The sequence below is a fragment of the Pantherophis guttatus genome, chromosome 17 (genome assembly GCF_059756535.1).
Source record: "Pantherophis guttatus breed Tessera chromosome 17, ASM5975653v1, whole genome shotgun sequence".
NCBI lineage: Eukaryota > Metazoa > Chordata > Lepidosauria > Squamata > Colubridae > Pantherophis > Pantherophis guttatus.
Window position 1 is genome coordinate 11,300,962 of NC_142079.1, and position 23,462 is coordinate 11,324,423.

The 23,462-nt window shown below is 46.9% G+C and overlaps 1 protein-coding gene and 1 non-coding gene across 3 annotated transcripts in view; one reads left to right on the forward strand and one right to left on the reverse strand.

Moving 5' to 3' along the window:
* The window catches only part of MMP17 (matrix metallopeptidase 17), a 111,455-nt gene that overhangs the window by 44,500 nt on the left and 43,493 nt on the right, over positions 1-23,462 (reverse strand). The gene's annotated exons all lie outside the window — the stretch shown is intronic.
* LOC148111678 (U6 spliceosomal RNA) lies at positions 12,655-12,761 on the forward strand. Its single transcript, XR_015730316.1, has one exon. It is a non-coding gene; the product is annotated as a U6 spliceosomal RNA (small nuclear RNA).

A 23,462-nucleotide genomic window follows, 5' to 3' on the forward strand; every position in this document is an offset into this window, starting at 1 on the left:
AGGAGGAATCTCCCGACAGGTAGAGCAATCAATCAATGGAATCCAGAAGTTATGGGTGCTCCATCACTGGAGGTTTTTAAGAAGAGATTGGACAGCCACTTGTCCAGAATGAAATACAATCTGGGGGTTGGACTATAAGACCTCCCGATTCTGTTATTCTGTTAGATTCTGTATCTTGCCATCTTTGCTTCGGCTTTCCATGTGGGCCCTCAAATCTACATTAAAGTGTGAACAGATTAACAGAGTTGGAAGGGACCTTGTAGGTCATCTAGTCCAACCCTCCCTCCCACCAAAACCGAAGGAGATGAAGACAATGGTGTGGGGTGCTGCCCAGGGGTGAAATGCTCCTGGTTCGGACCGGTTCAGACGAACCGGTAGCGATGGTGGCTGGTGGTTCGGAGAACCGGTAGCGATGGCGGCGCGACGCTCCGCCCACCTGCCTGGTCATCGTTACTTCCTGATTTTAACCAGGAAGTAACCAGTTTTTTACCCTCTGCGCATGCACAGAAGGGTTTGCGCATGTGCAAAGGGTCCGTGCGCGCACATGATGCAGGCACATGCATGCGTGGGTCGTGTGCACTTCCGAACTGGTTGGGAAGGTAAATAAATTTCACCACCGGTGCTGCCCATAGAACACGGCTGTACCCCTGTAGCCTGGTGGCGCAGTGGACTAAGTGCTGTTAAAGTAGCACTTACAGTAGTTGCCAGCTGCCTGCAATTACTGCAAGTTCAAATCTCACCAGGCTCAAGGTTGACTCAGCCTTCCATCCTTCCGAGGTAGGTAAAATGAGGACCCAGATTGTGGGGGGCAATAATCTGACTTTGTATAAAAAAGAACACCGCTTGGGGGGTGGGGCAAAAGCCCTACTAAGCAGGTCTATACAAAAGTATGAAGGCTACTGCTTAACGCATTGTAAGCCGCCCTGAGTCTCCGGAGAAGGGCGGCATATAAATCAAACTAATAAATAATAAATAAATAAATAAATTTCTCCCACATCGTTCAGTTACAAGGATGCTGGAAAGAGGGACTTGCAACCGGCCCTCCCTCTTAATGACCATCGCAACATGCCCTAGGGCAGATCAGAAATTTCCTTACACAACTGTTTCTTATTGCGCTGTCTCCCCAGCTCCTCCCACATCCCGGGAGGTTTGGGTGGGGTGCAATGAAATTTAGCCGGAGCTGAGAAATCAAGGAAGGGTGCAAATCTTCAGAGACTCATCCCTGGATTTTTTTTTTTTATGCAAGAACAAGCGCTTCGTAGTGGCAAGAACATCATCGAAATATTTATTTCCTTCAAAGCAGTGAGCAGGAGGAGATTCTACCCAACAGATGATTCCCCATCAACTTAATTTTCCGGTCCAAATTTCCTGTGGAGGATGCTTCCCCGTTTTCAACCTTCTAGTTTGATCAATGCAAGGATACGCATGCCTCCCTCCCCCTCTCCCATCCACCCCACTCCCCCATTCCTTTTTTGTGACTTTGGCAAGGTTTCCAATCTTGGATGTGTTCTGGCAAGGATTTCCCAACCGAGCTAGGAACCGTGCCCATTAATTAGAAGGACGCATATGGAAGGGACTCCAGCTTTGCATCCCCTCCCCGATGATGTGTGAGTCCTTTGATTTCGTTTTGTCTTTTCACGGGCCAACGTTTTTGTTCTGATAGATGATTATTCCCCTCTTGATGCCTCATTCTCAAGAAGGGAAAGGCAAGAATTCTGGAATGAACAGGAACTTCGTCTCGATGCCTCCGAGCCCTTCGTTTTATCTCAATTTTTTTTAAAAAAATTTGATTTATATGCCGCCCTTCTCTGGAGACTCAGGGCAATGCGCTAAGCAATAGCCTTCATCGTTTTGTATATTTATACAAAGTCAGCTTATTGCCCCCACAACTGGGTCCCCAATTTACCTACCTTAGAAAGGATGGAAGGCTGATTCAGGCTTGAGCCTGGGGAGATTCGAACCTGCAGTAATTGCAGGCAGCTGGTCTTATTAACAGGGTGCTTTAGACCACTGTACTACCAAGGCTTTTAACCTTAATTAATTTGAAGTCCCAGAAATTGGTGAAAACAACTTTCTCTCAATGAAGGAGAATATTTGCAGCTCTGGGTTGAAATGTGAGGGGTCCTAGGCAGTGGTGGGATTCAAATTTTTTTACTACCAGTTCTGTGGGTGTGGCTTGGTGGGTGTGGCATGGCTTGGTGGGCGTGACAGGGGAAGGATACTGTAAAATCTCCATTCCCTCCCCACTTCAGGGGAAGGTTACTGCAAAATCCCCATTTCCTCCCAATCAGCTGGGACTCGGGAGGCAGAGAATAGATGGGGGCAGGGCCAGTCAGAGGTGGTATTTACTGGTTCTCCAAACTACTCAAAATTTCCACTACCGGTTCTCCAGAACTGGTCAGAACCTGCTGAAACCCAACTCTGGTCCTGGGTGCTCTCTGAGCTTGGTGACAGGGGTGCTATTCAGCAGGTTCTGACAGGTTCTGGAGAACCGGTAGCGGAAATTTTGAGTAGTCTGGAGAACTGGCAAATACCACCTCTGGCTGGACCCAGAGTGGGGTGGGAATGGAGATTTTGCAATAACCTCCAAGCCACGCCCACAGAACCAGTAGGGGGAAAAAATTGAATTTCACCCCTGGCTTGGTGGTTTCCTTGCAGACCTATCATTGACTTTTTTTTTAAAAAAAAATTGATTTATATGCCGTCCTTCTCCTGATCAGCAGAGGCTTTTTTTCTTTTAAGTGCCTCTGACGATCCAAGCTGGGTGTCAGCACGTCAAGACGCATTTATCCTAGTGCTGACATAAGAAGGAGAATGCAGGCGTCTGCAACGGGACGGTTGCCTTTCACCTACTTATTTCCTCTGGAGATAATGTCCCCTAGGAGATGGATGGGAGGGGGGAATTCTTTGAATTGGAGCAGTAGATAGGGGTGAATGATTGGGAAGATGGCCAATGAAGGCAGAGGAGTGGGGGAAGGAAGAGGAGGGGTTTTGGGGCAGCACGTCAGTGCCGGCTGCAACGAGTCAATGTAAAAAGTGCTGGGATTGTCAAAGCCTTTTGAAAGCATTTTTTTACAACCTCTTCACTGAAGAGGTTGTAGAAAAAATGGTTTTAAAAGTAAAAAAAAACCCCAAAATTGGCCACGCCCGCCCAGTCACATTACCCACCCACCCCCACCAAGCCACCCCCACACAACCGGTAGTAACAAATTTTAGATTTCACCACTGCAATATACTTACTCTAATAAATGGAACTTTGAGAAAATGTTTGCCTCGGAGTTTTTAATTGGAGCAGAGGTTTTTCTGGAACGCGGACATACCACCCCTGATGATGTTATTTAGTCTGGTTAAGGAAACATCTGCGAGAAAAACCACCAAGCTCAGAAAGCATTAATGACCCCTCACAACCCAGCAGGAATTGGGTATGTCTAGTTTAATGAAAAGAAGGACTAAGGGTGACATGATAGCAGTGTTCCAATATTTGAGGGGCTGCCCCATAGATGTGGGGGTCGACCTATTCTCCAAAGCACCAGAAGGCAGGACAAGAAACAACAATGGATGGAAACTAATCAAGGAGAGAAGCAACTTAGAACTGAGGAGAAATTTACTGACAGTGAGAACAATCAACCAGCGGGATGACTTGCCTCCACAAGTTGTGAATGCTCCAACACTGGAAGTTTTTAAGAAGAGCCATTTGTTTGAAATGAAAATACGGTTTCCTGTTTGAGCAGGGGGTTGGACCAGAAGACCTCCAACTCTGTTATTCTGTTATTCTTGCCACAGTTCACAGCAGGATTCTTTCTCTTGCCACCGGACTCAGTTTCTCCAATGGCAAAGACCTGGCTTATAACAATGATTGGGTTGGTTAATGCTACAACAGATAGTTGAACTCTATTCCAAAATGTCCATTGGAAACACACGTGCCACAGCTCTGCTAACTTCTCATCTTGGTAGACATGGAATAGAATAGAATAACAGAGTTGGAAGGGACCTTGGAGGTCTTCTAGTCCACCCCCCTGCTTAGGCAGGAAGCCTTACACCACTTCAGACAAATGGTTATCCAATCTCTTCTTTAAAACTTCCAGTGTTGGAACATTTACAACTTCTGGAGGCAAGTCATTCCACTGATTAATTGTTCTAACCGTCAGGAAATTTCTCCTTAGTTCTAAGTTGCTTCTCTCCTTGATGAGTTTCCACCCATTGCTTCTTGTCCTGCCCTCAGGTGCTTTGGAGAATAGCTTGACTCCCTCTTCTTTGTGGCAGCCCCTGAGATATTGGGACACTGCTATCATGTCTCCCCTAGTCCTTCTTTTCATTAAACTAGACATACCCAGTTCTTTATATGTTTTAGCCTCCAGTCCCTTCATCATCTTTGTTGCTCTTCTCTGCACTCTTTCTAGAGTTTCAACATCTTTTTTACATTGTGGTGACCAAAACTGGATGCAGTTTGGCCTTAAAGGTAAAGGTTCCCCTTGCACATATGTGCTAGTCGTTCCCGACTCTAGGGGGCGGTGCTCATCTCCGTTTCAAAGCCAAAGAGCCAGCGCTGTCCGAAGACGTCTCCGTGGTCATGTGGCCGGCATGACTCAACGCCAAAGGTGCACAGAACTCTGTTCCCTTCCCACCAAAGGTGGACCCTATTTTTCTACTTGCATTTTTTACCTGCTTTCGAACTGCTAGGTTGGCAGAAGCTGGGACAAATCACGGGAGCTCACCCCGTTACGCGGCGCTAGGGATTCGAACCGCTGAATTGCCGACCTTTCGATCGACAAGCTCAGCATCTTTAGCCACTGAGCCACCGTGTCCTTCAGTGTGGCCTTACCAAGGCATTACAAAGTGGTATTAACCCTTCATGTGATCTTGATTCTATCCCTCTGTTGATGCAGCTTAGAACTGTGTTGGCTTTTTTGGCAGCTGCTGCACACGGCTGGCTCCTATTTAAGTGATTGTCCACTAGGACTCCAAGATCCGTCTCACAGTTACTTCTATTGAGCGAGGTACCACCTATACCATACCTGTGCATTTGGGTTTTCTTACCTAAATGTAGAACCTTACTTTTTTCACCCTTCTCACATAAGTGAGGACATTATTTGCTGCTCCGCTTTCTACACAATCAAAGGCTGAGCAATCTCACCAATAAAGCTGGGAGTTGTGAGACTGACTGACGGGATGCCACACTTGGCACACTACCCGACATCTAAATTACGACAGGTGTGCCTCAGTATTTCTCCATCTGTGAATCCTACCCGCTTGTTGCTCAGGGTTGCTATAGCAATGGTTCAGCGGTAACTATTTTATCAATCAACTGCCTTGTTTCAAAGCCGGCCTCGCAAGTCAGCTGCAAGATGTCCCGTTAATAAACTGTTTTTCTCCCCTCCTTTTCTTTTAGCCCAACTATTTAAAAATCAACTTTGAGTTGAGGAATGGCCTTGGGTGGGTGGGGGGGGGGAGGCAGAGAAGGTAGAGGAGAAGGGCTGGAAAAGTGGCTCCTAAAATTTCTCTCTCACTCTCAGACAGGTTAAGATGTCAGCCCTGAAGCCAGGGGTGAATTGCTCCTGGTTCGGACCGGATCGCCCGATCCGGTAGTGATGGAGGCGGGTGGTTCGGAGAACTGGTAGCAAAAATCCCTGCCCCCCCCCATGCCGAGCTGAGCCGCACTATCATCAGAGGCTTTTTATTAACTTTTAAAAGCATTTTTTCTAGAACCTCTTCGGCCAAAAAAAAAAACCGCTTTTAAAAGTAAAAAAAAAAAAGCCTCTGATGATCGCGCGGCTCAGCTGGGATCATCAGAGGCTTTTAAAAGCATTTTTTCTAGAGGTTGTAGAAAAAATGCTTTTAAAAGCCTCTGACGATCCCAGCTGAGTTGCCTGACCGGCAGAGGCTTTTAAAAGAAAAAAAGCCTCTGCCGATCAGGCAACTCAGCTGAGATCGTCAGAGCCTTTTGAAAGCATTTCTTTACAACCTCTTCGCCCCCACCAAGCCACACCCACAGAACCGGTAGTAACAAATTTTAGATTTCACCACTGCCTGAAGCCATTTTGGGAGCATCTTCAGGGCTGCCACAGCAAGGCCGGTTGGAGCTGTGAGAACATCAGGGGAGAGATGGAGAGAGCTGGGGATGTGTAGCCAAAATGCTCTACCACCCTGATGGCAAACCTATGGCATGCGTGCCCGAGATGGCACGCAGAGCCATCTTTCCGGGCACACGAGTTGTCGCCCAACTCACCTGCAGCTGCGCATGTGCGTGCATCCCAGCTGGCGTTCAGGCCTCCGGTGTGCATGCACGCAATTCAGGAGACCCACCTGGTCTTCGGAGCCCTCCTGCACACGCACGCTCATTTGCGCATGCACACGAGAGTACTTGTGCGCAGCACACACATGCGTAGATGGTGTTCACGCATGTGCCTTGCGCACACAAAAAACACATGCATGTGCAGAGGGTGTGATTATGCACACAGTGCACAGGGGAGCCACGCTAAACCTGCATGCATGCGCAGATGGTGCAATTGCACATGCAGGACACAGGGGGAGCCGTGTAAAACCAGCACGCATACGCGGATGGTGCTGTTGCATGCACAGTGCATGGGGAGGAGCCGTGCATTAGCGCGGATAGCACGCACAAGCGCAAACTGCATACCTGTTCGGCACTCATTGAATAAAAGGTTTGCCACCACTGCTCTACCAGGTTTTGGTGTGGCATGGACCAAAGCCAGACAGGTATGGTGGCTGCGACCCGGTTGGACCATGTGACAGACATGTGACCTGGGGTGGGGAAAGAACTTTGGGGTTTAATTTGGGTGGGGAAAACCTTGAGTCCTTCACAGGGTGAAATCTAAAAATTTTCCCTAGAGGTTCTGTAGGCATGGCTTAATTGGGCATGGCTTGGCGGTCAGGTGACCGGGTGGGCGTGGCCAATAATAATAAATAATAAACAAAGTAAACAAAACAATAAGAGGTACCAAAATCCAACTTTCACACTTTACACACACAGAACACAACACAACTGACTCACACACAATGTAAAAGCAGCTGCACTTGTCCCAAAATGGCCCCTGCAACAAGCAGGAACCTCACACAGCCACAAAAAGCTCAAAAAACTACTTTCACACTTTACACACACGCAACACAACACAACACAACTGACTCACACACAATGTAAAAGCAGCTGGACTTCACCCAAAATGGACCCTGCAACAAGCAGGAACGTCACAGAGCCACAAAAAGCTCAAAAACCAACTTTCACACTTTACACATCTACACAACACAACACAACATAACTGATTCACACACAATGTAAAAGCACCTGCGCTTCACCCAAAATGGCCCCTGCAACAAGCAGAAACCTCACAGAGCCACAAAAAGCTCAAACACCAACTTTCACACACTTTATACACACAACACAACACAACACAAACTGTGATCCTTCAGAGTCGGGTTTTCCCCAGACGTGCCAATCTGACATGCCTAATAAATCTATACTTTGAGGAGGCCTCTGGCCTTGGGATTCCCGTGGGGTATGTTAACTGGAACCCTGACATGAGATCTCATTCACACTAGAAGCAACCTACCGTCTTATTCTCAAGTAGGAGATAGTCCCACTTTGAGTCGAAAGACCAGGTTTTGTAATGGGCTGTGAGAATAACCTTGAGGGGAGGAAAAAAAAAAAAAAGGAAGCGAGGCAATCAAGGCAACAGGCCAGATCAATAAAATTGGAGTCCAGGGTAGAAAATGTAATTTGAAAAAGCGCCTCAGATTTGACCTTCCCTTGTTCTCTTGATGATGGAAGCAAGGAAGGCGAGGCAGATTCATACTTGCAAGATTCAATTACCGTAATCCTATAATAACAGTAGCATGAGTCTTCATAACTTGAGTTTCCTGGTCTGGCCTCGCTCGAAAGCTGACAGTGTCTTATTTAATTGAAATTGCACCAATTTTGGGGGGAGTTGTCAGCCGCTGCTCCCTTATGCTAGCCTTCTGCTAACTCCAAGATGCCATAAAAGCAGGACTTGTTTTCTCAAAGGACTCGTCCAAGTGTCACTGACCAGCATTAGAAAAACAACAGCCTTTTGCCCTTACATTCCCATGCACCCCGTCTTCTTCTTAAATTAGCTCCTATCAGGATCCTATAGGCCAGCCAAATCCTAACTCCAATGCATCAATGGGTTGTCTAATTGCATGCCTGAGTCCTGGTGGCACAGTGGTTAGAGTGCAGTGTTGCAAGCAAACTCTGCCCACAGCCTAGAGTTTGATCTTCACGGGACTCAAGGTTGACGCAGCCTTACATTCTTCCGAGGACGGTAAAAGGAGGACCCAGATTGTTGGGGGCAAGAGGCCGACTCTGTAAAATGCTTAGAGAGGGCTGTAAAGCACTGTGAAGCGGTATATAAGTCTTAGGGCTATTACAAAGGGAGGGAGGGAGGGAGGGAGGGAGGGAGGGAGGGAGGGAGAAAGGAAGGAAGGAAGGAAGGAAGGAAGGAAGGAAGGAAGGAAGGAAGGAAGGAAGGAAGGAAGGAAGGAGGGAGGGAGCCGTGGTGGCACAGTGGTTAGAATGCAGTATTGCAGGCTAATTTTGCCCACTGCCAGCAATTCGAGCCTGACCGGTTCAAGGTTGACTCAGCCTTTCATCCTTCTAAGGTCAGTAAAATGAGGACCCAGATGGTTGGGGGCAAGAGGCTGACTCTGTAAACTGCTTACAGAGGGCTGTAAAAGCACTGTGAAGTGGTATATAAGTCTAATTACTAATGCTATTGCTATAATATTCAATGAAAAACACCTTTGCGATGGTATGTGGAAAAGGCCTTGGGAGACTGAGTGAATAGATTATTGCTATTGCTCTTCCTTTTTCCCTTCCTCCCTCCCTCCCTCCTATGCATCCATCCATGCATGCACGCATCCATCCATCCATCCACAGTATGCAATGGTTAGAATGCAGTATTGCAGGCAAACTCTGCCCACAGTCTAGAGTTCGATCTTCACGGGACTCAAGGTTGACTCAAACCTTCCCTCCTTCCAAGGTCAGTAAAATGAAGATCCAGATTGTTGGGGGCAATATGCAAATAATGCTGACATTGTAAAACACCCGGAGATATACTGTAAAGCGGTATATAATTCTAAACGCTATTGCTACATATCAGGTGAAAGCAACCACTCATAAAGAGTCCCAAACAGTAGTTTATTGCTACTTAACTATACTACAAGAATCTCACCAGACTGACTGCATTCCCTTAGGAAAGATCAGATGATGTCGAGCACTGGGGAAATCAGGAGATTCAGGAAATTCAAACGAGTATAAAGATTTATGGCAAGCTTGAGCTCTCTACAAAACTTAAGACTTAGAATAACTTTATCATCACTTTGAATGTACACTAATCGGCATACGTCAAGATGAAATTTCGTCGCATACTGCGAATCAGAGCTACTAACGGTCAAGGGAAATGAGCGGGGAATAAGAAGGCATTCGAGGTAGGGATGGACTTAGATTTCTTGTGGGCACGCAGGGACTCGTGACTTATGACGTGTTTGTCTCCTTCCTCAGGCTGTCATCTCCTACAGATAAGGCTTTGGGGATTCTGAGGGAGGTCAGGACTGTTCTGCTTTCTGCTTTGCAAAGACTCTAAACTCTCTTAACACCTTCTCTTAAGACCCTCTTAAGACCCTCTTCTCTTAAGACCCTCTCTTAACACCTTCCTCCTGTCTAACTGGAGATTCCACCAGGGGTGGGCTCCTGGGGGTTTGGCAGGTTTCAGGCGATCCTCTAGCCAAGGATCGCTGGGGTTCGGCGAACCCCCAAATGCCACCCCTGGCTGGCCATGCCCACCCGACCCCTCCCTTCCCAGGAGTCTCCACGTGGCCCGTTCATCATTCCAGGTAAGTGCAGGGGCCGCACGGAGGGTCTGGGAGGGCAAAAAACAGGCCTACCGGAGGTTCCGGAAGTCTGGAAATGGGCCTGTTTCTGGCCTCCGGAAGGCCTTCGGATCCCAGGAGAAAGTGTTTTCGCCCTCCCGGAGGCTTGAGAAAAGCCTCCGGAGCCTGGGGAGGGGAAAAAAATGGGCCTCTCAGAAGTTCTGGAAGTCTGGAAATGGGCCTTTTCCAGCCTCCGGAGGGCCTCCGGACCCCAGGAGAAGCAGTTTTCACCCTCCCGGAGGCTCAAGGAAAGCCTCCGGAACCTGGGGAGGGTGAAAAACACCCCCCTACCATTGTGCAGGTGGCTGACTAGGCCACGCCCATGCTCACCCAGCAACGGGGTAGCGAACCCATTGCTAAAGGATCTGAAGCCCACCCTGGATTCCACCACATTAGGTTTTCAGATCTTCAGCCGTAGTAGGCCTTCTCCGGACATGTTTGATAGGTTCAAGAACTGCTTTTAAACCCGGAGGCTCTTCCTCACCCCACCCCGGTGATTCAATTAGCCATGTCTTTAGAAACACGGCAATTTCCCAGTCATGTAGACTAATTGCCTTCCTCAGCCGAGAGGACCGGCGCTTGCTCTGCTACATTCTCCCTCCAGCAATTCCTCCTTGCAAACTGCCCCCATTTTCAACATTAAGTGTTTCTGGCAGGTTCCAGCAGTGATTCATTCTGGATAAAGACATTTGTGGATAGCCTTCCCCCTCACACGGAAAAAGACAACACAAACATTAAGAAGGATAGTTTCCAAGCCCATCTGCTCTTTCTAGGCTTCAACTTCCAGGGATCGGTTTCTCTCAAGACTCCTGAGAACAATGATAAGAAATTTGGGGTCAACTGACTCAGAACCAGTGGTGGGAGGCTGCCGGTTTAACAACCGGTTCGGTGATCGCGCGCTTCGACCTGATTGGGGTCGGTTCTCTCGCCCCTCCTGTTCAACATTTATGTGAAGCCGCTGGGCGAGATCATCCGTGGTTCTGGGGTGAAGTACCACCAGTACGCGGATGACACCCAGCTGTACATCTCCACCCCTGACCACCCCAACGATGCCCTTGAAGTGATGTCCCGGTGCCTGGAGGCTGTGCAGATCTGGATGGGGAGAAACCGGCTCAAACTCAACCCTTCCAAGACTGAGCGGCTGTGGTTCCCGGCATCCCGATATAGTCAGATGACTCCATCTCTGACTATTGGGGGCGAGTCTTTGGCCCCCTCGGAGAGGGCCCACAATCTGGGTGTCCTTCTGGATACGCAGCTGTCCTTGGAGGAACATCTGACAGCTGTGGCCAGGGGGATTTTTTGTCAGGTCCGCCTGATACGCCAGTTGCGGCCCTTTCTTGATCGGGATGCCCTGCGCACAGTCACTCATGCCCTCGTCACCTCTCGCCTGGACTACTGCAACACTCTCTACATGGGGCTCCCCTTGAGGGGCACCCGGAGGCTCCAACTGGTCCAGAATGCGGCCGCGCGGGTAGTTACAGGAGCTGCATGGCGCTCCCATACAACACCTCTCCTGCGTGAGCTGCACTGGCTCCCAGTGGTCTTCCGGGTGCGCTTCAAGGTGTTGGTTATCACCTTTAAAGCGCTCCATGGCATAGGACCTAGATATCTTCGAGACCGCCTGCTGCTACCGACGGCCTCCCATCGACCTGTGCGCTCCCACAGAAAGGGCCTCCTCAGGGTGCAATCAGCCAAACAATGTAGGCTGGTGACCCCCAGGGGGAGGGCCTTCTCTGTGGGGGCACCCACCCTTTGGAACCAACTGCCCCCAGAGATTAGGAGAATCCAAGACCTCGGTGCCTTCCGCCGTGCCCTTAAAACCCTCTTTTTTCAGCAAGCCGGGCTGGCTTAACTTTTTTCTTTTTCTTAATTTTTTAAATGTTTTAAATGGGTTTGTTATTGTTCTTAAATTACGGGGCCAAATTTATATATATTCTTTTAATATTCTTTTAATGTTTGTAATTTATGTTTTTATTCAGCTGTACACCGCCCTGAGTCCTCAGGGAGAAGGGCGGTATATAAATTGGATATAAAATAAAAAAATAAAATAAAATAAATTGTCAGAGAGAAACTGGTTTGCTCCCAGCTAATCGTCGGAGCTATCAGTTCTCCCAAACCGGTCTGAACCGGTAGAATCCCACACCTGTTCACAACCTTTGGAGATTTCCTTGCATCCCAAGTTCTAATTCTAGATATACGGAAACGACAATCCATTTGGGGTTGGAAAACGACAATCAATTTGGGGCGCTTATCTCTTGAGATCGCCAACGTAATAGCCAACATGATCACCAATGTCCAATGATGGACATGGCACAAGAAGAAGATCCCTTGAAGAAGGGTCCATGGTCACCAAAACCTACTCTGGAGTCTGGTAAGTTTTGAGAATGAAATTAGGAAAACTAAACCATGTCATAACTGGATCCACAAACCTATTTAGACCACTCTAATTTCTTCTGATGTCAACAATACTCCAGGATTTTAGAATGAATACCCAGATTGAACAGCCAAGAAGCAGATTCTGACAGAGATAGAGTTCCAGGAGAGGAATTTGGGAGGCAAGTAAAAAAAAAAAAAAAAAAAAGCATAGCAATTAAAGTATTGAAGCGGGCAAGGGATGATGGATAGATGATCTTTCTTCTCTGTTGTTGTTTTGATTTGCTTTCCCTTTTCTCTCTCTTTATTTTCTTTTTTTTAGGTAGGTGACATGATTAGGATAGAAAGAAAATGTTTTTTTTTAGTAAAAGGTGATATGTGCTTGCTTTGGCAGCACATATACTAAAATTGGAACGATACAGAGAAGATTAGCATGGCCCCTTCGCAAGGATGACATGCAAATTCGTGAAGCATTCCATATTTTTAATAAGAGCCTTGGTGGCACAGCAGACTAAAGCACTGTTAAGTAACACCAGCTGCCTGCAATTACTGCAAGTTCAAATCTCACCAGGCTCAAGGTTGACTCAGCCTTCCATCCTTCCGAGGTAGGTAAAATGAGGACCCGGTTTGTGGGGGCAATAAGCTGACTTTGTATAAAAAAGAACACCACTTAGGGGGGCCCAAAAGCCCTACTAAGCAGGTATATACAAAAGTATGAAGGCTATTGCTTAACGCATTGTAAGCCGCCCTGAGTCTCCGGAAAAGGGTGACATATAAATCGAACCAATAAAATAAATAAATAAATAAATAAATATGATTAAAAATTAGAATAAGTGATAGAAATAAGAGAAAGGGGAATGTTAGTGTATACTCTTTTATATAATAAAAGTAACAACAAGAGAAACATGGACTAATTGAATAATGACAGATTGCAACTTATTATGATTGTGTATCATTACTAGAAATATATAAGCTGTTTGAATCTAATAATTATGATTAATTTTACTAGTTTTATTTGTATTAGAATGTTGAACACCTAGGTGCCACTGTTTATGTATTGATTTGATATGTTTGTAAAAAATAAAAAACTTTTTTTAAAAAAAGACTGAATTATTTTCCCAAGCCCACCTGAAGATACCTGAAGATCAAAGTTGAGAACTTTACAAACAAAGAAGCGTTGATCTACGACTCCTTCCTCAGAGGCAGAAACTGTGTTGGTCATAGTTTTATTACAGTCACTAACTTACATTTTGTCCCATTACTGTAGGAGGTTACAAGAATCAAATTAAAATGCATAAACTCGTTCCTGGAAGCTTAATAGAAGTAAATAAAATGGTTCAGACTACTAAACACAACGAATCTAATGCTTAAAAAAAAATCCAAATACTTAAAAGGAATTGTCTGAATTATAAAACTACTTTGCATGTATGATACTGAAATGCTAACATACTGAATTACTGTATGAGAGAGAGACAGAGATTAGATGTATATATTCAACCCAAGTCACCTCACTGCAGGATTGTCAGCCTCCTGTGAGTAAACCTGTTAGGAATTGTAATCAGTTGAGCTACTTCAATTTTATTGTAAAGCTTTATTGACAGACAAAGTCTTACAAGTCTGAAAGTACACATCTCCCATTGTCTCCTTTACAGCCTGAGAAACTAGGGAGGGTCTTTTCTGAGCCTCTTGCCTCATCCCTTGTCCAGCTGTGAGCTAAGCAGTCCCTTATCTGACAGTTCCCTTGGAAGCATCTCTTTGCCCAGTCTTCCAAAGCCTTTCCCACATACCATAACCATCTCCTTTACAGCCTGAGAAACTAGGGAGAGTCCCTTCTGGGACTCTTTCTCCACCCATTATGCATCTGAGGGCTGAGCAGTCCCTTATCTGCCCATTCCCTTGGAAGTATCTCTTCACTCAGTCTCCCAAGTCCTTTTTCACATACCATCGCAAAGGTGTTTTTCATTGAATATTACAGCAATAGCATTAGTACTTAGACTTATATACTGCTTCACAGTGCCTTACAGCCCTCTCTAAGCAAGTTTACAGAGTCAGCCTCTTGCCCCCAACAATCTGGGTCCTCATTTTACCCACCTCGGAAGAACGGAAGGCTGAGTCAACCTTGAACCGGTTCAGAATCGAACTGCCGGCAGTGAGTAGAGTTAGCCTACAATACTATATTCTAACCACTGTGTAGAGTGGTCAAATCCAAATATTTTTTACTACCGGTTCTGTGGGTGTGGCTTGGTGGGCGTGGTGTGGCTTGGTGGGCATGGCGGGGGAAGGATACTGCAAAATCTCCATTCCCACCCCACTCCAAGGGAAGGATACTGCAAAATCCCCATTCCCTCCCCACTCCTGGGGGAAGGATATTGCAAAATCTCCATTCCCACCCCACTATGGGGCCAGCCAGAGGTGGTATTTGCCGGTTCTCTGAACTACTCAAAATTTCTGCTACCGGTTCTCCAAAACCTGTCAGAACCTACTGGATTTCACCCCTGACTGTGCAGGCAGGCAGGCAGGCAGGCAGGCAGGCAGGCAGGCAGGAAGGAAGGAAGGAAGGAAGGACAACAGCAATAGCAATAGCACTTAGACTTATATCCCGCTTCACAGTGCTTCACAGCCCTCTCTAAGCGGTTTACAGAGTCAGCATCTTTCCCCCAACAATCTGGGTCCTCCTTTTAACGGCCTTGAAAGAAGGGAAGGTTGGCAGCTGAACAGTGAGTTAGCCTGCAGTACTGTTTTCTAACCACTGCGCCACTACAGCTCTTAATGGACAGTAACCTACCACATTGGTCCAATGAAGGTTGCTAGAACAAAGTTTTTGACTTTCTAGCATAGGACTTCTTGTGTGCAGCCTAAGGACACCCAGTTGGCTTCTATACCTAAAGGGGGGGACTAGAATCCCCTTCTAGCATCTTCTAGATTAAGATTAAGATTAACCACCCTTAATCTCATCCTTTCAAGAACAAGATCAATTGATAGAAACCATGTTCAATCCCTTTCTGTTCCTTGTTTTGCTTCCTTCCTAGATGTGGTCTCCACGGCCCCTTCCTTTGACCAAACTTTCTCCATCTCTCCGTCCTTTTACAATGGTCAGATTTGCTATTGTGTTATTTTATTGTGGATGAGTCAGCATTTTCACAGCTTCCATTTGATGCCGTTGAGTGGCATCCCAATCTATAATCTGAGAGTTGCAAGACATTGATGATATTTGAAGGGCTGCCACAGAGAGGAAGGGGTCACGCTCATTTCCCAAAGCACTTGAAGGACAGACAAGGAATAATGGATGGAGACTGATCAAGGAGAGATTCAACCTAGAAACAAGGAGAAATTTTCTGACAGTGAGAGCAATCAACCGATGGAAGAGAAGTTGCCTTCGGAAGTTGTGGGAGCTTCATCACTGGAGGCTTTCAAGAAGGGACTGGACTTCCATCTGTCAGACATGGTATAGGGTCTCCTGCTTGGGTGGGGGGTTGGAGTAGATGATCTACAAGGTCCCTTCCAAGTCTGTTAATTTGAATCTATCTAAGAAGATCAAAGGCCTGGAGACTAGAACATACGATGAACGGTTGCAGGAACTGGGCAAGGCTAGTCTAGTGAAGAGAAGAGAAGGACCAGGGGAGACATGATAGCAGTCTTCCAATATTTGAGGGACTGCCACAGAGAAGGGGGGGGGGTGTCAAGCTATTTCCCAAAGCACCCGAAGGCCAGACAAGGAATAATGGATGGAAACTGAACAAGGAGAGATTCAAGCTAGAAATAAGGAGACATTTTCTGACAGTGAGAGCAATCAACCGATGGAACAGAAGCTGCCTTCGGAAGTTGTGGGAGCTTCATCACTGGAGGCTTTCAAGAAGAGACTGGACTACCATCTGTCAGACATGGTGTAGGGTCTCCTGCTTGGGCAGGGGGTTGGACTAGATGACCTACAAGGTCCCGTTCCAACTCTGCTAATCTGTTAAATCAAATAAAGGTGGTGTCTTTGGAAGCCAAGAGGTCTGCGGAGATGTCTCCTGAGCATCTCCTCTTCTTCCAACCCCAGTTGGGTTGGACAGCCTGCTCTTTTTTTTAATGCAGCTGGAGGGAGAGATGAGGCAATCTGTTCTTACACTGGGACAATCTGTCCCTCGAGAGGAGGCTGGCTGAATTTACTTCCAGCAGCAGATGGGATTCAAACTTGCTAGAAGAGGAACATCTGCACCGGGGTCCCAAAAAAATCCTGGGTTGCTTTCAGAAGAACACTGGGCTCTAGCATCATCCACCAGGTCACTTGGAACCAGAAAAGGTTTTCTCCAGGGCACCCTTAATCAATCTGGCTTTGTTGAGTCAACACAAGAAAAGCATCCGATGGACGGTTGGTTTTGCCCAACGCATCTAGAGACCAGGAAGAGATTTCATCCAATCGTGCAGAGAATCCGTTCCCAGTTCTATTCTGAAAACCCTGTTTCTACTCCAAGCGTTACCAGATGGGAGAAAAATAAATACTAGCGATTTACACAGATGGGGAGGAAAAAAAGAAAAAAAGAAATCTCTTCACAACTACAGTTCACAGTTTTACCCACACCCAGCGCAAGTGCAAACATGTCACGACTTAGCAGCTTCGACGGGTTGTGTATTTTGGGTCAAAGTCATGCCTGCTACCCCAGCTTTTAAGCGACTTAATTACAGCAACTCGTCCCATTAATGGACACGCTGGCTGGTTTTTGCAAAGGCAAATAGCCAGAAAATCCAGCTTTTTAGAGAGTCAAATATCTCTGCCTGGAATTCAGCCCTTTTGAAGGAAAGAAAGTTCTTCCGAAACCTAGATTGACCGCATGAGCGTAATAGAGAATTTAACAGATTAACTGATTCGGAGGGGACCTTATAGGTCATCTAGTCCAACCTCCTGCCCAAGCAGGAGAGCGTACACCATTTCTGACAGTCTCTTCTTGAAAGCCTCCAGTGATGAAGCTCCCACAACTTCTGAAGGCAACTTTTGTTCCATCAGTTAATTGTTCTCATTGTCAGAAAATGTCTCCTTATTTCTAGCTTGAATCTCTCCTTGTTCAGTTTCCATCCATTATTCCTTGTCTGGCCTTCAGGTGCTTTGGAAAACAGGTTGACCCCCTCCTCTCTGGGGCAGCCCCTCAAATATTGGAAGGCTGCTATCCTGTCTCCCCTGGTCCTTCTCTTCACTAGACTAGCCATGCCCAGCTCCTGCAACCGTTCATCGTATGTTTTAGTCTCCAGCCTTTGATCATCTTAGATAGATTCAGATTAATAGAGTTGGAAGGGACCTTGTAGGTCATCTAGTCCAACCCCCCACCCAAGCAGACCCTACCTACACCATTTCTGACCGATGGCAGTCCAGTCACTTCTTGGAAGCTTCCAGTGATGAAGCTCCCTCAACTTCTGAAGGCAACTTCCGTTCCATGGGTTGATTGTTTTCACTATCTGTACCTTGCTCCAAATATTCTAAAAATGCCCAAGACATTCAGATTAAAAAGAGTTGGAAGGCCCAAGCAAGAGACCAGGGTGGATAAAAATCAATGATTTTTTTAAAAAAATCAAAAAAATCAGATTTTTTTTAATTTTTATCGAATTTATTTTAATAAAAAACTTTTGGGGTAAAAATCTATGGTAAGATAGTTTTCTCTTTAAGATACATAAATAATTTAGTTTATTCAGCATGAAATGGAGCTCAGTTATGTAGCTAATGAGGCTGTATATTCTGCAACACTGGGACTATCGGTGAGTCAACAGCGGGTCAAAGGAGTAGCAGAGATGACAGTTGCTCTTTAAAAATTATTATTTAAATCGAATTGATTTAAATCAAGCCTTTTTACTAGTGATTTAAATCATGATTTAAATTGTGATTTAAATCAACTTGATTTAAATCAAATCCACCCTGCAAGAGACCCTACCCCATTTCTCCTTTCTGTTTCTTTTGGGTTAAAAAAAAACAAAACCTCCGTGTTGATCCTCAAGAAAAAAATTCTTGCAAAATGTTTTTTCGGTCTATTGGCTAGTATCCGTGTCATGAACAACTCGTAGTTTCGTTAACACCGGGTCCCAAGAGAGAAAATAAAATTGCTGACTCCCTCCAGGTGATGTATTCACTCTTTCACTCTTTTCCCATCATGCAGCTTTGCTTGTCAAACTGGAAAGCTACAAGCTCGGTAGGCCCTAATTAAGGCTATTTTGCTGAGTTTAAGCCTTAGGGCAAAATCAGAAATCGGCAAGGAAAAACAAAAAACAAAATAAAACCCAGGCTACGATTCCCTAATGTCAGGAAGAAAGGAACTCGGTGTGCCATAATTAAGATGATTTAAGTGTCTGCATAGCTAAGAGAGTTTCTCTGTTTCTCAGAACAGGCAGGAAGGGGGGTGGAAGGAGCTGATTTTACTGTTAAAATCATGGACCTTTTAGAAGCTGAGAAGGATCCTTTAATAAGGCTTAAAACCAAGGGACGCTGTAGCTCAGTGGCTAAGACGCTGAGCTTGTCGATCGAAAAGGTCGGCAGTTCAGCGGTTCGAATCCCAGGGACCGGTCGGAGACCCCTTGAAATATGATTTGCCGTATGAAGACAAAGTCCGGATTTGGCAGTTGTACGGTGAATGTCAGACACCTCCCAGCTAATTGGTCAAGGGCACAGGGACACGGTGGCTCAGTGGCTAAGATGCTGAGTTTGTCGATCGAAAGGTCGGCAGTTCAGCGGTTCGAATCCCTAGTGCCACGTAACGGGGTGAGCTCCCATGACTTGTCCCAGCTTCTGCCACCCCAGCAGTTCGAAAGCAGGTAAAAAATGCAAGTAGAAAAATAGGGACCACCTTTGGTGGGAAGGTAATAGCTCCCCAAACACGACAAACCCTCTGACGTGAACTCAAAAGATTTTTTTCCTTAGGAGTGCCGGCAGCCCTGACAAAAAGTTTCTCTCGCAGGCTAACAAGTCCGTCCATCCGTAATATGAATAGTTGTCTGCCCCAGCTATTCATCTCTGCCCCCTGCCTTTTATCCCCAGAGCTAGGGTGGGCTTCGTTAGCAGCAGTGGCTCTTCTGTCCCAAGGACCGGCCCATAGATTTCCACTGCTCTCCTCTCCTCTGCCTTCTGTGCATCTGTGCGTCAGGCACTGGACCCAGCTGTTCCTCCTCGGCCTTATCAGCCACCTTTAGACCTGGGGGCTGTTGACTCTCCATCCGAGGGCTGACAGACGGCCCAGGCTCCGCCTCTCTCTCTCTCTCTTTTGGGAGTATAAAATTTAGGCAGTCCCATGGATTGTCCTCCCTCCCTCCCCCTCCCTCTCCCCCCTCTCTGTCTGTCTGTCTCTCTCTTTCTCTCTGTCTCTCTCTCTCTGTCTGTCTGTCTCTGTCTCTCTGTCTCTTTCTCTCTGTCTCTGTTCTTTCTCTCTCTCTCTCTCTCTCTGTCTGTCTCTGTCTGTCTGTCTGTCTGTCTCTTTCTGTCTCTGTTCTTTCTCTCTGTCTCTCTCTCTCTGTCTGTCTGTCTCTGTCTCTCTGTCTCTCTGTTCTTTCTCTCTGTCTCTCTGTCTGTCTCTGTCTGTCTCTTTCTCTCTGTCTCTTTCTCTCTCTCTGTCTCTGTCTCTGACAGCTCCATTCCCTCTTCCCCCTCGGAGCTCCCAGGTTGCCTTGATGCTGACCTTGACTCCCACGCCTCCTCCTCAACTGATTCGGCTGTTGGAGGGACCAGCGGCCAACAGGCCACAACAAAGGGGTCTTGGAAAAGCAACCCCCTTTTCCAAATCACAGGATAGCAGCCCAACAATATTTGAAGGGTTGTCACAGAGAAGACCGGGCTGACCTATTTTCCAAAGGACCAGAAGGCAGGACAAGAAGCAACGGGTGGAAACTAATCAAGGAGAGATCCAACTTAGAACGAAGGGGGAATTTCCTGACAGCGTGAACAATTAATTAGCGGAATGGCTTGCCTTTGGAAATTGGGCTGCTCCATCACTGGAGGTTTTCAAGAAGAGTTGGAGAACGATTTGTTTGGAATGGCATAGGGCAGGGGTGTCAAACTCAATTGCATTGAGGGACACATCAGGGTGGGCGTGGCCATCTCTACCTCACTCATTGAGGCTCCATTTTCGGTCGTGACAGCCTCCTACAGCCCTCTGCCAGCGAAAAAGAAGTGTGTAGCCTTTCCGAGCTCCGTTTTCCCTGGCAGAGGCATTGCAGACCAGTCCTTCGCTGTTTCCAGTGCGGTCCCACAAGCCAGATCTAAACACCTCGTGGGCTGGATCCATCTTATGGCCCTTGAGTTTGACACCCCTGGCATAGAGTTTCCTGCCTGCACAGGAGGTTGGACTAGAACAGGAGTCCCCAACCTTGGGCTGTGGCCCATTACCGCCCTGTGGACTGTTCGAAACTGGGCCATGTAAGAAATGGAGCTGTGCACGGACGCATGCACCTGCCACTCATATGCCCCCTTCTGCACCATGCCGGGCCAAGCTGGAAAGGTTGGGGACCCCTGGACTAGAAGACCTCCAAGGTCCCCTCCAACTCTGTTATTCTGCCACTCTATTCTGCAAAGCTCCTGAGGGCAAGACAAGAAGTAACGGATGGAAGCTTATCAAAGAGTGATCCAATGTAGGATTAAGGAGAAATTTTCTAGAGTAAGAATCAGGGGTGAAATGCTACCGGTTTGCTCCGCTTTGAGTGAACCGGTAGGGCTAAAAACTACGGGTTTGGGTGAACCGGTAGTTTAAAAAATTTGAAACCCACCACTGGTGCATAGTATGCATGTGTGTGCGTGTGCAGTGCACATTTGGTGCTCACTGTGCATGCGCATGCAGTGTGCATTTGACACGCAGCACGCATGCGCAGCCAGCGAACCGGTAGCAAACCAATTCGCATTTCACCATTGGTAAGAATAATTAATCAGCAGAACTGGCTTGGCTCCAGAAATTGTGGGGGCTCCATCACTGGAGGTTTGCAAGAAAGTCTCTGGCTTAGATAGGGGGGTTGGACTAGAAGACCTCCAAGGCAGGGGTGAAATGCTCCCGGTTCGGACCAGATCGCCCGATCCGGTAGCGATGGCGGTGGGTGGTTCAGAGAACCGGTAGCAAAAATCCCTGAGCCCCCCCACCCCCACCATGCCCAGCTGAGCCGCACAATCATCAGAGGTTTTCTTTTCTTTTTTACTTTTAAAAGCATTTTTTCTACAACCTCTTCCAACGAAAAAATGCTTTTAAAAATAATTTACAAAAAGCCTCTGATGATCGCGTGGCTCAGCTGGGATCATCAGAGGCTTTTCAAAGCAGTTTTTTCTGCAACCTCTTGGCCGAAGAGGTGGTTAAAAAAATGCTTTGAAGTCTCTGACGATCGCAGCTGAGTTGCCTGATCGGCAGTGGCTTTTCAAAGCATTAGAAAAAATGCTTTGAAAAGTTTAAAAAAAAAAAAAAAGTTGGCCACGCCCACCCAATCACATTACCCCCCCACCAAGCCACGCCCAAAGAACTGGTAGTAACAAATTTTACATTTCACCCCTGCTCCAAGCTCCCTTCCAGCTCTGTTATTCTGTATTCTACTCTGTTCTGTATCCATACATGTACCTACCCCTACCTTACCTTTTTTAAAAACAGCCATTGAATCGAAACCTGAACAGCACGGAGGCACGTGGACAGTCGTAGAAGGAGTTCCAATCAGTCTGAATAAAATCGGTTCAGATCTATCCAATTTCATCCAGCATTTGGACACCTCATTCGATTAGGTGACTCTATCAGGTTGCCTTTCAGTCAAATCCCTCAACTGAATCTTGGCGCAGATCTAATCAGCATCTTCTTAAGCCTTGAAATGTGACACTAACGTGCGCTCGAGATGAGCCAATTTTTAGTATTACAGCTATTCTGGGTTTGAAAAACAAATCAGAAGTTCTTATTTTCTAGATCTGGAACAAATTCCCTGCAGACTGAAATCTCTTGCTTGCTGCTCCTTCTGGCCAAAAGTTGGGGTTCCCAAATCCATTCTTCGCGTACAGGTAAGCCTCGACTTACAACCCCAATGGAGCCCAAAATTGTTGTTCAGCGAAACACTGCCATTGCATGGTCGTTAAACGAATCCAGCTTTCCCCCTTGGCTTTGTTTATGTTCTGCCCCAGCTCCGGATTCCCGAGGATATTGACACACGCCAACGGTCCTTATCAAATTTATTAAGTAGCAAGAATAAACCAAAGTCCGGCAAAGGTTGGCAACCAGCCCAGAAAACAAGATATGATAAGACCTTTCCAAAAATGCTCTGATGATAATTACAAGTTGCTTCCAGCAAGAAACTTACTAACCGCGTGTGACTTAAATAGGCTAAGGGAGTGGCCAATTATCCTCAAGCCTTACTCTTGAGGAGACCTCCTCCTCCTGAGTAGCCACTCCTGCCTTTTGGCAGCCCTGCGTGCTCGAGCATTGAGGAGAGGCTCCTCCACTTCGCTCTCTCCACTTGAAGGAGCCTCTGGAGGTTCTGAAGGCCCTGGCTGAGTCTCTGCCTCTGACACCACATCCTCTTCAACCCTTCGCTGTCCGACGTGAGTGCCGGCTGCGCAGGCTGCTGGCGTGACACCACACCAGCCTCCTCGTCGTCGGGATCAGCCACGATCCGCGCAGGCCACTGGCGGGCTATGACAGCTTGTTGGAAACCTCTCTGAAAGAGCCCATCTTTCGCTTTTACAATGCAAACCCTGACCTTGTGGAACGGATATTTCTCCAACGCTGGAGAAATCGAAGAAGAGATTGGGCAGGGGGTTGGACTAGAAGACCTTCAGAAGTTGTGTGTGGTCCATCACTGGAGGTTTCTAAGAACAGATTGGACAGCCCATTTGTCTGGCATGGTATAGGGCAGGGGTCAGCAACCTGTGGCTCTGGAGCCGCATGTGGCTCTTTCACCCCTCTGCTGCGACTCCCTGTCACTCAAAATATGCGCCACGACAGCCAATGTGCGACACCCGCCGGCACGCGATTTATTGAGCTTTTCCATCCCCGGTAGGCCAACGATGGATAAATCCAAGAAAAGAAAAGTTTCCAAGGAAAACAGAACATTTAATTAAACTACATATGCTAGTTTTGTGGCCGCTGAAGAAATAGTCAGGCACGGGAAGGGTTTTGTGGCTCCTGGTGTTTTCTTTTCTGTGGGAAACGGGTCCAAATGGCTCTTTGAGTGTTTAAGGTTGCAGACCCCTGGTATAGGGGGTTAGACTATAGGAG